The following is a 14993-nucleotide window of genomic DNA, read 5'->3' as shown; positions in this document are numbered from 1 at the left end:
GTTCCATCGTCCCAGTCTTGTCTTCTAGTTTTCAAATGATACTTGTTACACAGGTTGACAAAGTAGCTCAGGAGGAGGTGACAGTCAGATAGATTCACAAAGATGTAGAATATTATTATATCTATTGTGTTTTGTCTACAAGAAACATGGACCCAAAAAATTGAGTTAGAAGGCTTTCAGATACTCCCAATACCAACAAAACAAAACAAAACAAAAACAAAAAGAAAGGAAGAAGCAGAGGTGGCCTTCCTTTTGATATGTCTACTAATCTGAATATTGAATCAACAATAGACGTTGATTCTCCATATTTACAAATTATTCTACTGACCAGTTCAAAGGGCTTAAGATGATCTACATTAATTGTGTACATTCCCCCAAGAGGCTCAAAATATTATGATTCTAATATATGGGAGGTCTTAGAGTCTCAATTGAAAGAAATAAACCAACAGTATCCCTTCTGCCCAACTATTGTAATGGGAGATTTTAATGCAAGAATGGGTGATGAATATTGCTTTAGCAACCCTAAAGCTGGCCCTAAATATGGAGGATATTGCATACTTATCAAGTAGGACATCCTATGATAAATTAATCAACAAAGCAGGGACTAGTCTGCTTAAATTGGTGTATAAATTCTCAATGATTATAACTAATGGTACTGGCCCCGATGAAACAACAGGGAACTATACATATAATGCCCTAAACAGGGGTAGTGTCATAGATTATTTTGTGTTAAATAATTTGAGTGCCTCTTATGTTAAAATTGGAGACCAACCTACAAGTGATCACCAACCTTTGTTACTAGAAATAATAATAATAATAATAATAATAATAATAATAATAATAATAAATTTTATTTTTATCCTGCCTGTCCAATGGATTGAGGCAGGTTACAACAGTAAACAAATTACAATAATACAACAACAATAAAATACTTACATGCAGTATCAACCTTATACATTCATATTAAAATCACTAAAAACCATAATTTGCATGAGACATCTTGGAGTAGTCTGGGTAGTCCATATCAGTGGAAGTAAGATGATCAGTCAGGGAAGGCCTGTTGGAAGACATCCATCTTGACAGCTTTTTTAAAGCCGTCAAAATTGGCAATATATCGGATCAGGCCATTCCATAATTTAGGAGTGGCCGATGAAAAGACCCTCTGGGTAACTGCAGCCAACCTGGTTTTTATTGGTTGCAGTAAATTTTTCCCAGAGGAACTGAGTATGCGGGGTGAATTATATGGAAGGAGGCATTCCCGCAAGTAAGCTGGACGCAAGCCATTTAGGGATTTAAAAGTTATTACCAACACCTTTTACTGTGCCCAGAAACTGATAGGCAGCCAGTGCGGGGATTTTAGGATTGATGTTATGTGGTCACTTCTAGATTTTCCGGCAACCAGTCTGGCTGATATATTTTGAACTAATTGAAGTTTCTGAACTCGGCACAAGGGTAGCCCCATGTAGAGTACATTACAGAAGTTTAGTCAAGAAGTTACCAGTGCACGTACTACCGATTCTAGGTCCCTTGGCTCCAGGTAGCTGGCATATTAGCTGAAGCTGATAACAAAATTCTTGACCATCACATCTATCTGAGCTTTCATTTGAAAACATGTCCAGGAGTACTCCCAAGCTGTGAACGCAGTCCTTTTGGGAAGTGTGACCCCATCCAGGACCAGTTGATATATCTCGATATCTGGATTAGAGTTAGCAGGGTATCAGGACATCAAGATGGAATGACAGCAAAATCTCCCCTATGTACAACAAGGGAAATGAAGGTTGAGATGGGATTCTAAATATTATATCTATTGTAACATTGACAGCCATCATGGTATAATAGTTTGAGTGTTGGACTATGACTCTGCAGACCAGAGTTCAATTCTCAGGTTGGTCATGAAACCCACTGGGTGACTGTAAGAAAGTCACACAATCTCAGCCCCATGATAGGGTCACTTTAGGGTTGCCAGAAATTATAATAACTTAATAAGAACTTATTTATTTATAGCCCACCCAATCATGAGGAATCTGTGTGGGTTACAACAGTAAAAATACATAGAATACAATAAAATCCAAATTTACTCCCTTCCCAACCCCCCTCCCAATACTCAAATTAGAATTAAAGTATCACAACTTAAAAACAGTAAAATACAATAACTTAAAAAGGGGAAAATAATAGGTAGGCAACCGACGTTAATCATAGTATACAAGGAGAGGAATTAAGTAGGGAAGTCCTGCCGGGAGAGATCCGTCTTAAGAGCCTTCTTAAAGGCTGTGAGAGTGGAAATGTGCCGGATCTCCTCCGGCAGGTCATTCCATAGCTTTGGAGCAGCAGTAGAGAAGGCCCTCTGGATTACTCAAGTCAGCCTAGATTTTTTCGGCTGAAGTAGGTTCTTTCCCGAGGACCTTATGTGCAGGACGAACAGTATGGGAGAAGGTGATCCCTTAGATATTCTGGTCCCATGCCATGTAGGGCTTTGTAGAAATGACTTGAAGGACATAACAACAACAAGCAACAATTGTAACATTTGAATGTTAGTGCCAGAGACGCTGCTGCTATGTATGTCCAACTTATGACAACCCTAAAATGCACCCATCCTGGAATTTTCTTGGCAAGATTTGTTCAGAGGGGATTTTCCATTCCCTTCCTTTGAGGGTGAAAGAATGTGATTTGGGCAAAGCCACCCACTGGGTTTTAGTGGCCAAACAGAAACTTCAGCTCTAGTCTCCCAGAGTACTAGTCCAAAACTCAAACCCACTATACCACACAGGCTGTCCCAGAATTGTTCCTGTTATTTGCCACCAAGGCAGCTTTAACTTATGATAACCCCCTGAATGAGAGACCTCCAAGAGACCCAGGCTGTATCTGCATTGCAGAAATAATTCTGTTTGATACCACTTTAACTGCCATGGCTCACTGCTATGGAATTCTGGGATCTGTAGTTTTCTGAGACATGTAGCCTTCTCTGTCAGAGAACTCTGGTGCCACAAGAAACTGCCGTTCCCAAAATTCCATATGATTGTGCTATGGCAGTTAAAGTGGTGCCAAACTAGATTATTTCTGCAGTGCAGATACAGCCCCAGTCATCATCTGCCCTGCTTAGATCTTGCAAAGGCATAGCTTCCTTGATTGAATCAACCCACCTGTATTGTACTCTTCCTCTTTTCCTACTGTTTTTCACTTGGTCATGCGTTATACAGGGGTGCTAGCTGGCAGGAAATTTCACTAAATGAGTTTGAAAGAGTAGTCATAAGTCATATGTATTATAAGAGCAAGGGGGGGAAACCCACCCTACAAATAAACAGATGTGATTAAAACTTAGTAGTATGCTTAGATCCTGAATGCATATGAAAACTGAAAAAATCTCTATAAAAATAATTAGTACCAATAATGCAAAGACCTTTGGGTTTTAGTTTCTTTTGGTTTGTCAAATCATTTTGCTTTCTATATTTGCTTGCTAGAGAAAGAGCAAAGGGTTGTTATGTAAAGAACCAAAGAAACTGCCAAAAAAAAAAAACCCTCACAAAAAACACCTTCCAAATGTTTCAAAGAGGATGCCATGGTTTTAGCATTCTGTTTGTGTGCTCCCAATAGGTGTATTTAAATGTAAATGCTAACCTTTCACCCCCTGAGCCACCTATTCTTAGAGCAGCAAAAAGAGAGCATTCATGGTGTAATGTCTTTATGAGACCTCATACTTCATTTCTCGTGTGAACCAGGACACTTTATTTGTGTAAGAGATTTTTTTAAAACAACAACAACAACATTGGCCTTGTTCCTCTGGATTACCATAGTGTAGTCCAGTTAAGATGACCTGGGTTCAAGAAGGGTTGGGGAATTTTCATTCCTAAAATATTGCTGAAGTAATTCTGATAAAATAAATGCTGCAAAAAGTTCACAAAGTTTAAACAAGGATATAGATCTTTGCTTAATCTTGCCTGTGGGAACAAAGGATTCCAGAAGTGTTCTCCCCACTAGGCAACATGATGAATATTTTTGCACAATATGTAGATGCTTTTTTTCAAATTTTGGGACTCTTTGTGAAAAATTCCTTTTACAACAACAACAACAACAATAATAATAGTTTATTTATATTTCCTCGCCTCTCCCAGATCCACTAAAATACATACATCAATACTTAAAATGCATGTAAAACACATCAATAAAATTAATAATAATTAATCTTAAAATTAACTCATCATCAAGCGGCAATGCAATAAATAAATACTAAATAATAAAACTTTTATTTGTATCCTGCTTTTCTGTGATGAGACAATCAAAGCGGCTCACAACACATTGGCCCCATTCTCACTAGCCCATTTGCCCTGGATAGAACTGGGCAGATCCGGTTGCCTCCATATCAAATCTGCCCAGCAAGAAGTTCGTATTACCCTTTACCTTGATCAATGCAATTTGCCTCTCTGAAGTTCACATTTGCAGTATCACTTTAAAATTCAGCCTCCTTTGTTGTCAATCAAATTCACTTCCACTTTCGTCAAAGGTGACATATCCTACAGCCATTGGCCAACTAAATGGTTGCTTTCCCCCCTCCTTTTTTTAAAAAAAAACTGGCAGCAGTGTTCGCATATTCTGTGAACTTGACAAATTTAAAAACCTCCAGGTGTGTGAAGTCGAAGGCTTTCATGGCTGTCATCTGTGGTTTTTTGTGGGTTTTTCAGGCTATGTGGCCATGTTCTAGAAGAGTTTCTTCCTGACGTTTCACCAGCATCTGTGGCTGGCATCTTCGGAGAATGCTTGCTTGTGACCTGGAAAGGCCTTTCCAGGTCGCACAATATATATACCCAAGTCTTTTCCAGGCAAGCATTCTCCGAAGATCCACTTTCAGAAAAACCGCTCTAAGGGGGATTTGCCCTGGATCAGGTGTGAAAGACCCTAATTCTGATGTGTTTAAACCGGTGCCAATGGGAACTTCCGACTTTTAATCCAGGTTACAATTCAGTACAAAAGGTAGTCTGAATGGCCTCAATGATCAGAAGGTGTTTCTTACATAAGGTCAGGTGGGTAAGCTTGCTGGGGGAAAAAATGTATTCACAGAACACACTATGTTTTTTTGCTGTGGAGAGAGGCTGCCAAAGAAAGTCAGGACTCAGAAATGGAGGAAAGGCCACAATTTTATCAAACAACAGCAACAAAGGTAGGGTTGGCCCAAAGCATGAGATCTGGATCTGGAACATCGGTCAACCTCCTGAAATGCCTATTCACAGACAGGCTTCGGGATGACATAGGGGCTATGAAAAACGCCATAGCATTTGCATGCAACTGGCCGGTCACATGTTCTCAGTTAAGCCCCTAGTCACAAGGATACGCTGTCATGTTGTGGCCCCCGCAATGGCCACAGCGCATGCCTTCAGTGCTCCCCGGTACCGAAGGACTCCCGATCCATTGCCACGCAGCCCTGGAAACCACGCCCACCAGATCCATGACCTATGCTACCACCCCTAAAAGTTGTGACAAAGCACACCCTAAACTGAAGGGAGAAGGGGGGGAGAGTCGAGCAATAATGGTGCCAACCGCGGGTGCCATGTGGCCTTAAATAGATTCATCACAAAAGAGGGGCAGGGAGAGGGAGGAAGCCCCACCCCCCAGGCTCAGCCCCAATAGGCTGCTCAGGACCCATAGCAGCCAATGGGAAGGAGCCACTGCCTCAGAGCACGCTGGGAAATGTAGTTCCCAGTGGAAACAGAAGACCCTCCCCTTTCTCTCCAGCTGGCCAATTGCAGGCCCACCCACCCTGCAAAGCATGATGGGGCACAGCTGGGCCTGCAGGACCAGGGAAGGCAGCACAGGCACCCCCAGCAGCAACACAGCCGGCCCGGTGAGTTGGGCGGCCACATTTGCCCAAAGTTTATTGGCCAAGATCCTGCCTCTGCATATAGCCACAATCCACATTACCACACTACACTCTTATAGCACTGCTATTCCACTTTTACTGCTCTAGCTACCTCCTATTGAATTCTAGAGTTTGCAGTTCAGTGAGGCCTAAGAGCTGAGAATTCTAAATGCACCTCCTTAAACTGCAAATCCCAGAATGCAACAGGAGGCAGCCAGAGTAATTAAAGTGGAATAGCAGTGTTACAGGAGTGTAGTGCAGTAATCTAGAGTACCAATGGCATCAGGTTCTTTTCCTTTCCAAAGCAGAATCCATTCCTTCGTTTTTCTTTCTTTTTTCTCTAATATCTGCATTTTGTATGCATTTTTGAATAAAATGCACACATTTGTGAATGCATTTTGTTTCACTGCCCTAAGCATGTTTTCCCATTGTTTTTAAAGCATATTTGAAATGAATGCATTTGCTATACATAGTTTAGACATACACTTTTTTTTGCAAAGGCAGAGAGATTCCAAAGCACAAATTGTGTCTTTCACATGAACAGTCCAGGACATGTGGCCTGAAACAAGGCCACAAGACAAATCTTGGACTGAAATCAGATACTTTACATTTTCCTACTGAGTACACGAAGTCCTGATTTCCTAGTAAAATAAAAGTATGGAAAGAAAATCCAATCACTGAAGCCCTGTAAATTTGGGGGGGGGGGGGGGGGGACACAGGACTTCTGGTGTTAAGAACACAAGGTGACAGTTTGGCAGAAATCTGACAAAACGGAATCCAAGTCTAATTTATCTTGGATTTTGTTCCTTTTTTGACTACACCTCTCAGAATCCCCCAGTCAGCATGGTCAGTAGCCATACTGATCTTGGAAATTCTCTAAGTGGCAATCCAAAGAGGTAATTCTGACAAAATCATTATGTCCCACCTGCCTTCTTAGGAAATACATACTGAACTGATAATTCTCAATTGAGAAAGCAATTCTATTCTCTATGTACCAACCTTTCTCTGGCTATAAATGTACAGTCTGAAGAAGATCTTATTTAGAAGTATCATATGTATAGTGAACACATGACTCAGAACTAAGTCTGCATCCGCACTGCACTGCTTTCACTGTCCTGGTTCCATCCTGTGGAATCCTGGAATTTGTAGTTTGTGGTGACACCAGAGACAGAAAAGGCGAAAGATCTCACAAAACTACAAATAGCATTGAGCCATGGCAATTAAAGCCGTGTCAAACTGCATTATTTATGCACTGCAGATGCAGCCCTAGAAAGGTTCCAGAGATGTCTCTCTTCTACACTATAAACTAAAGCCCTGTACAGACCGGCCTGAAAAGCTGGCCTGGGAGAAGAGTCGGGGTGTAGCATCCTGACAATGCACGCCCAACTCCGCCTCCCCAAGGCACCCTGATGCCTCGTGCCACCCCAGATGGCACACGGCATCACAGTGCACCTTCGGCAGTGTATCCAGATGATGCAGCGCCGGAGGAGCACCATTATAGCTGTGCCGCCATGATATGGCACCCTTTCAAGGGCGCAAAAAGGAGCCGCTTTTTGTGGTTCCTTTTTGAGCCCTCAAAAGGCCGGATCGGGGCCATGGTGTGAGGTTGCTGCAACCCCTATCCAGCTGAAGAAGGGGTGGCTGGAGGTGGCCACTTCAGGGCTGTTTGTACTATCCCTAAGTTACTGTGGTTGAAAATCAACTAAGCTTCAATTTTTAAATTGTTTCCAAGTAAACACATGGTGACCTAGTTTGGATCAAACACATCATGAATAGATGGGGAAGGATTAACACACCTCTCATTGGTATTTTCAACCACAAGACAGGAAAATTTCTGTTAGAGAAATTACATCTTATATTTCTTATATTTCTGTTGTTGTTGTTGTTGTTGTTGTTGTTGTTGTTTAAGCCATTTCATGCTTGTTGTTGTGTGCTTTCAAGTAGTTTCTGATTTATGGGACCTCTATTTTTGGGGTTTTCTTGCCAAGATTTGTTCACGGGGAGGTTGCCATTGCCATCCTCTAAGGCTAAGAGAGTGTGACTTCCCCAGGGTCACCCAGTGGGGTTTTATGGCTGAGTGTGGATTGAATCCTGGTCTCCAAGGCAGCTAGTGTGTTGTAATGATTTGAGTGTTGTACTAGAACTCTGAGAGACTAGGGCTTGAATCTCCATTTAGCCCTGGAAGTCCATTGGGTAATTTTGCACAAATCACACTCTCTCAACCTCAGGGGAAAACAATGGTGAACCTCCTCTAAATAAATCTTGCCCCCAAAAAATCCATGATATGTTTGTCTTAGGGGTACCATACATCAAAAACTACTTGGAGGCACACAACAACACTTCCAGAGTATTAGTCCAACACACAAACCACTACAACATTTTGGCTCTCTTGGGGAGCATCCACACTGCAGAGTTAAAGCAGTTTGGCCCCTTTTTAACTGTCATGGCTCCATCCTGTGGAATCCTGGGATCTGTATGGGTTTTTTTTTGTTTGTTTGTTTTTGTTTTTTTAAAAAGTTTATTAAATAAACTTGTGCAAAATCTCACAAATCACAATATGTTTTTCACATTTATGGAATATAAGTTGTAAATAAGTTGTAAATTTGGATTAAAGGCAATTAAAAAAGAAAGAAAGACAGACAGACAGACAGACAGACAGACTCAGACAAGGCCCCTTTAAGAGCAACCACAAGAGAATTCTGTATGGTCATGCTCTTTCAAACTGTCTCTTCATTTGCTTTAGCAATGTATTTCGGTTGACATGCTATTCTAGGCAGGGAACAATGCCAAAATATCTAATGAAGTTTTAAACATTTAACATTTTAAAAAAAAGTAATTGAAGAATTCTTAGATTTAAATGGGTGATTTAAATTTAACTCAATTACTCTGGAAAAATTGTTTGAAAAAGAACTTGATCATGCCAGTTGTACCTAAGTTTGCCACAAATCTGAGTTAAGTAGTTTATTTATTGATTCATGCTGCAGGCAGCTTTCACTAGAAAAACAAAGTAAATAACGGAGAAGAAAGAAGTGCAGACATAATGTAACTTATGTCCTCATTCTTTGTTCCACTGCTACACAATAACAGTGTCTGTGCAAAGCCAAATTAGTGGGAAAGGAACTGAACTTGACGCTGAGATTTATTAGCTGAGCAAAGTCCTTCTCTGTATATTAATTTTACCAGACTTCACAAGTGTATTGTTAAATCCCAGAAATTATTTTTGAATCATGCCTCCCGTGACAATCAACCAGGAAAACAAATAGATGGGGACAAGTTCTAAATAGTTTTAGTCAAAATTAAAACACTAAATTGAATTATTTGGGTGTTTTTCATTGGGTTGTTTGCTGTTGCTTTTTTTACTGCAAGTAACTGAGAACTATGTCAGATGAGGGAGTTTAATAATTATTACAGTGTTTTTAAAGTGAATATTTGTTTTTTAAAAAATGCACACACACCTTCTCTGTGTGCATTCAAGTGACAGCAAATGAGAAAATAAGTACAGGGACTGACATTTTCTGAATTCCCATCTGCTGCTAAATATACCAAACCAACCCTTTGCTTTTTATCACTTTCTTCCAGGGCTTTGATCAGTATGAGGAGATGAAGCAAGCAAACAAAACAAGCATTAAAACTCCTGTGAGTTTCTGTAATCTTTTGGAACTAGGTGCACTCCAGATGGTCGACGACTATCAGAATATCGAACTGAGGCCAAGAAAGTTTTCCAAGGATTATATGAGAAGAGTAAGAAGTCAGATAGTGGGCAGCGAGGACTGAGTGACTGTTGTTGTCAGATGTCCTCTCTCTCCCTCCCTCCCTCCCCACATCCCCCCCACATCCCTCCCCACACTATTTCTTGGCTGCTTCTCCACTTGCCCAAATGTGATGCTTCGGTCTCCCAGAAGCCAGACAATGGTTGCTTTGGAGAAGGAGGGAAGCCTTAGAACACCATGTAGATTTAGAACTGGATAGGAGGGTATTGTCCTGAGGCCATGCCCATTACTCATCCGCTGGCAACGGACTCTCTTCCTTTTGTGTGGAAAGACGGTAAACTTTCAATGCCATCTGAAAACAGAAGGCCTTTCAGAGTACAGAGAACTCTGCCATCGTAATCATGTGAAAATATTGTAAACAATTTCCCAGACTTCCCCCCCCCCCTCCACCTCCAGCCACTGGCTTTTCCAGATATCTGAAAAACAGAACTGGAAAACATTAAATGCAGACACACAGGAGGGTTACATGTATATCTAGCTTATGATAGCTTTCAATGCTGCAAAACAAGAAAAGGTGTTTAGAGATGGAGGCATCCAAAGCCAATGCCATGTAGGCAAATATAGAATAATGATGTTGGAATGAGACCCCAAGGGCCATCTAATCTAACCCCAAGCCTTGCAGAAATATACATCTAAAAGAATCTGGAGAGATGGCCATCCAGCTTTATTTTAAGACCTTCAATGAAAGAGAGGCCACCACATTCCAAGGCAGTCCATCATTGTTGATCAACTCTAACGATCAAGAAGTTCTTCCTAAAGTTAAGTGGAATTTCTTTCCTTGCAGTTAGAATCCATTGCTTCATCTTCTAGATTGCATTCCTTTAGGCAGACATCTTCTTGCACATAAAAATATCAGATCTCTTCAGAAGTTCTGTGCCCTTGAACTCAGTTATTCAGTCACTCATCCTAACACAGGTGAATAGAAAAATGATACCTTGATACTTCTCACAACTCTTTGCACTATAAATGTAGCCTGAGAGCAAGGATGGGCAAAACACAACATCAGAACCACATATGTCTTTCTTCATTTTTCCAGCTCTCAGGTGCTCCTGTTGCCCCTAATCCTAATGAATTTGCCACTGTGGCACCATTTTTTTCTTTAAAACAAGGTGCATGCTTCCCTTGTACCTTGTTTAAAAGTCAGTTCTGGAGTCCTTCTGAGAGGCTTTTACACCTAGGAAGGATTTGTTACAGTAAATTCTGTACTGGCAGTTCGGTACTCTCCCTGATTACAGTGACAATGCAGACACACCGTCTGAAGCATGGAGGCCACATCACCTATTATTTAACTTTCCAAGTGAAGGATTGTTTTGCATGTATTTTTTTGGTCCCAAAATCCAAATTCTTCCAAAGGTTTTTGCAGAGATTACAGGCCCTTGGGCAGCTAGTGCATATCACAAGGACCACACTAGACCTCCCCAGTCTTCATGTGGTTTGTGGTCTACATGCTTCCCACCCCTACCTTAGAAAATGTGATGGAGCATACAAGGGTGCATAGATGTCCTTGGCTGTTCCACTTTGATTCTATCTCATTTACTAGCTATTCCTCAAAGTCCAGGCCAAAGCTTCTCTCCCAAGAAACTCTAAATTCACCAGGTGGCTTTCAGCATGTTATTATAATACATCTTCAATTAACTGGAAATATTAATCACTTCCATTAATTGGGAATATTAAATGACCTTTCACAGGGGTGGTGTAAACATGAATGAAGGTAAAGCTGAATATAAGGAATTATTGATAAAATAAATTGTTTGCCTCCAAGCTATAGAGCAAAGTGTAACCGGTTCAAACATGCCCCTACCAACCTGGAACTGAGAGTTTGTGTGTTAAATCTGGAAAGCTGTTGCTACATGCTGCACTGCACATGCCGTGTCTTCCTTTCTCATCCCCTCCAAGCCATAGCAAAACTACATCAGAGGTTTTCAAAAATACATCAGAAATTTACAAGGAAAACCTTGTAAGGAAAATTCAAAAAAGGGATAGTTATACAAGTATATGAAGATTTATGGGAAAAGAAGATGAAAAATGATCCCTACATTATGAATAAGCTGCTGCTGCTGCTGCTGCTGCTTCTCCTCCTCCTCTCTCTCTCTCTCTCTCTCTCTCTCTCACACACACACACACACACACACCTGCATGGCAGGGGGTTGGACTGGATGACCCTTGTGGTCTTTTCCAATTCTATGACACAAACAATCACACAGAAAGAAACACAAAAACACACAATTCTTAATCTTCTCTTCTCCGAGCTAAACATACCCAACTTCCTAAGCTCCTCATAGGGCATGGTGTCCATCTTGTCAGTATCCTTATCCTTGTCAATACCCTAGCTTGTTTAAAAACCTTCAAAGAAAGAAACTCCACTACAATCCAAGGCAATGTATTGCATTGTCAAATGGCTCTTACTGTCAGAAAGTTCTTCCTAATGTTTAGCTGGAATCTATTTTTGTTTAATTTGAATCCATTGCTTCAGTCTCTGGAGCAGCAGAAAACAAACTTGTTCCATCTTCCATATGTGTTTGCCTCTGTATTGATTTAACTGCATAGTGTTTTGCCAGGAAGCTGCCAATCTAACCTCTCTAGATTTCAGTTCCTAGGAGCAGCCACCAAGGAGGTCCTCTCTTACATCCCCATCAGATGGGCCCACGAAGATAATGGGATAGAGAGGAGGGCCTCCCATGAAAATCTCAAAACCTGGGCAGGTTTTTATGGGAGCTATGGACATCCAGCTTACCTTAATCCAACCTGTATAGGGCTTTGCTGATAATATCAATCACACTATGAATTGTGCCAGCAGACCAGTGGCCAATGGAATTCTTGTAACAATGAAGTTGTCTGCTCCCTATAACCAGCCCTGCTCAACAGTCTGCCTTTGGACTAGCAGAAGTTTCCAAACATTCTTTAAAGATAGCCCCATGTAGAGCATGATACAGCAAACTAAATGGGATATTACTATGGTATGTGTCACTAAACCCAGCTCAGACATCTCTAAGAATGGGCACAAGTGGCAAACAATCTTTAACTGCAAAAATATTCCTGGTCACAACAGAAACCTGTGCATCCAGGCTCAGATTTGAATCCAGGAGTTCAAGGAAGTGTGACTCCATGCACAGGCTGAATCCCTGTTTCCTGTTCTACCTCTTGGTTGTACACAGGATGCATCTGCACTGCAGAAATAATCCAGTTTGACACCACTTTAACTGCAATGGCTCAATGCTATGGAATTCTGGGGACTGTAGTTTCTTGAAATACCAGAGCGCCATTCATCTCTACCTACTCCCAACAAGACAGGGTGGGAAATTACTGGGACGGGAAATCATACACAGTTGCCATTTTCCCTTTGACATTTTCAATGCTGTCCTTTTAAAAGCAAACTGAGGCTGTGAGTACCAACAGAACAAAAATGGATCCAATGAAGGATGAGAGAAGTATCCACACCTTCTGGCAATCAAGGCTTTCTTGGTGGTAACTCAAACAGAAATCTGATTGTCCCACACATTTGTTTTTCAGACCACAGTTGAAAACACATCTGCTTGTATAATTTTTCTAGGTATCTACAAGCATCTTTTACTGCTGCTTTGTTTGCATTGCTTTTATTGTATTTATTGTATTTCAGTAGACATTTTGTTTGAGGATTTTAGATAGCTGTAATTTTAGGTGTGTAATGTATGGTTTTAGGTTTGTGATTTTCAACATTTATAATTTGTGATTGTAACTGTAGATGGTCAGATGACCCGAATTCTTATAAGGAAAGATGAGTACAAGAAAAGAAGGAGATGAAGAAGACAAAGAGGAGGAGGAGGAGGAAAAGGAGAAGGAGACCACCACCACTACAAAAATACAAATGAGAACTGAGTAAAATCAGTAGACCTGAAAAGCCTTGAGTTTCTATACCAGGAGAAAGGTGGGATATAAATAAATAAAATAAACATAAACATAATATAGTTTTCTTGCTGGAGCATGGAAGGAGAAATATGGGTTATCTTATTGAGACAAAATGACCAGCTTGAACCCCAAACAAGACCATTCATTTCAAGGAGGAAGAATCACTGCAACATTTTATATATGTTTGCCACCTTGGGTTCCATTTTGGGAGAAAGGCGGGATAAAAATAAAATAAAATGAAATTAATTTTGTTTTGATTCCCAGTCATAATGTTAAGTTCTGTTCTAAAGCTCTGCAGGGTGAAGATTTTAACTTGGACTCACCTTGCTTGTTGCTCTGAATCTGGATAACATTTCTCCACTTGAAAATGCAAGCTAAGTCCAAACACAGCTGTCAAATAAAATCAGTAACAAAGCCCAAGGGGGGAAAGCCCACAGGGTGGAGGGGGAAAGAGAGAATATGTTGTATTTTTAAAAGCTTTACCACAGACTTTTAAGGGCTAGAGAAGAAAAGTAATATCCCTTCAGAGTTCTGTCTGTGGTGAGTATTACCTAATATCCAAATGCAGTCCTTGCCCCCTGCTATTTATGAGGTGGTGAGAAAAAAATACAGCTCCTTCTCTTGTCAATAAGACATCGCTGCTTAGTTTGCAAGGGGTTGGAGGAAAGGATGCTAAACACATGGTAGAACTCTAGCATCTATGAACAACTGTTAAGTGGGGAGTGGAACATTTCATTACACACTTTTTAATGCTGTTGGTATCACTTGGCTATTCACCAGGGTCGCCAAAGTCAACAAGAAGTTCATTTGTGTTATCAAATGACCTACTTCTGGGATGTTTTCTACACCACAGGATGCTGCTCAGAGAATTTAAACAGATTTAGCAAACTAAACCAAACCCTTCAAAAAGAAAAGTATACTGAAACACTGGCTTTTCTTCCTTGACGGCATATGGAATCACTTAAAAATATATTCTCACCGAAAAATATTTTCCCCATACACAGTTTTGTACCCTTCGTGTATACGTCAAAACCATCTGTCTCATTATAACAGTGCATATTGTCAAAAGATACTGTATTTTAGGTGAAGAAGGTTTGGTTTAAAGGAAAAAGTAACAAGGGGAAAGTGCGAAGAAGGCTCTCTCTCCTCCCCATGAGTCTTCAGAAATACCTCTTCCCAAAGAGTTAACAACAACAAAAGACGTTTTTCCTAAATGGGGACTCAAAGTGGTTAGTTATAGAACTGTACATAAGACTGTACTCAGTATTAATCCTACCTAGAGCAGGCTCATTAAAACCAATGGGTTTTAAAGGAGTTGAGACTTACAAATCCCATTTGGTTAAGAGGATCCTAGGCAAGCTTCTCACTGGGAGAATAGAATAGAATAGAATAGAAATTTTATTTTTATCCCGTCTCTCCAGCAGGATCGAAGTGGCTTACAACACTCTGGTCCTCCATATGTTGGAGTTGTAGTGCTGGTGGCTTGTTTT

General features: G+C 40.6%; 1 long non-coding RNA gene across 1 annotated transcript; it reads left to right on the top strand.

Annotated features, from left to right (window-relative positions):
• The first annotated feature begins 5773 nt into the window (after positions 1-5773).
• LOC149310558 (uncharacterized) lies at positions 5774-13435 on the top strand. The gene is made up of 3 exons (XR_016281583.1): positions 5774-5833; positions 9428-9484; positions 13340-13435. It is a non-coding gene; the product is annotated as an uncharacterized LOC149310558 (long non-coding RNA).
• The last annotated feature ends 1558 nt before the right edge of the window (positions 13436-14993 follow it).

The sequence above is a fragment of the Sceloporus occidentalis genome, unplaced genomic scaffold, assembly GCF_023333645.1.
Source record: "Sceloporus occidentalis isolate IW3139 unplaced genomic scaffold, rSceOcc1.0.p SCAF_6, whole genome shotgun sequence".
Classification (NCBI taxonomy): Eukaryota; Metazoa; Chordata; class Lepidosauria; order Squamata; family Phrynosomatidae; genus Sceloporus; species Sceloporus occidentalis.
Note: the sequence above shows the minus strand (reverse complement) of the source record. Positions and strands in the feature narration are given on the sequence as shown.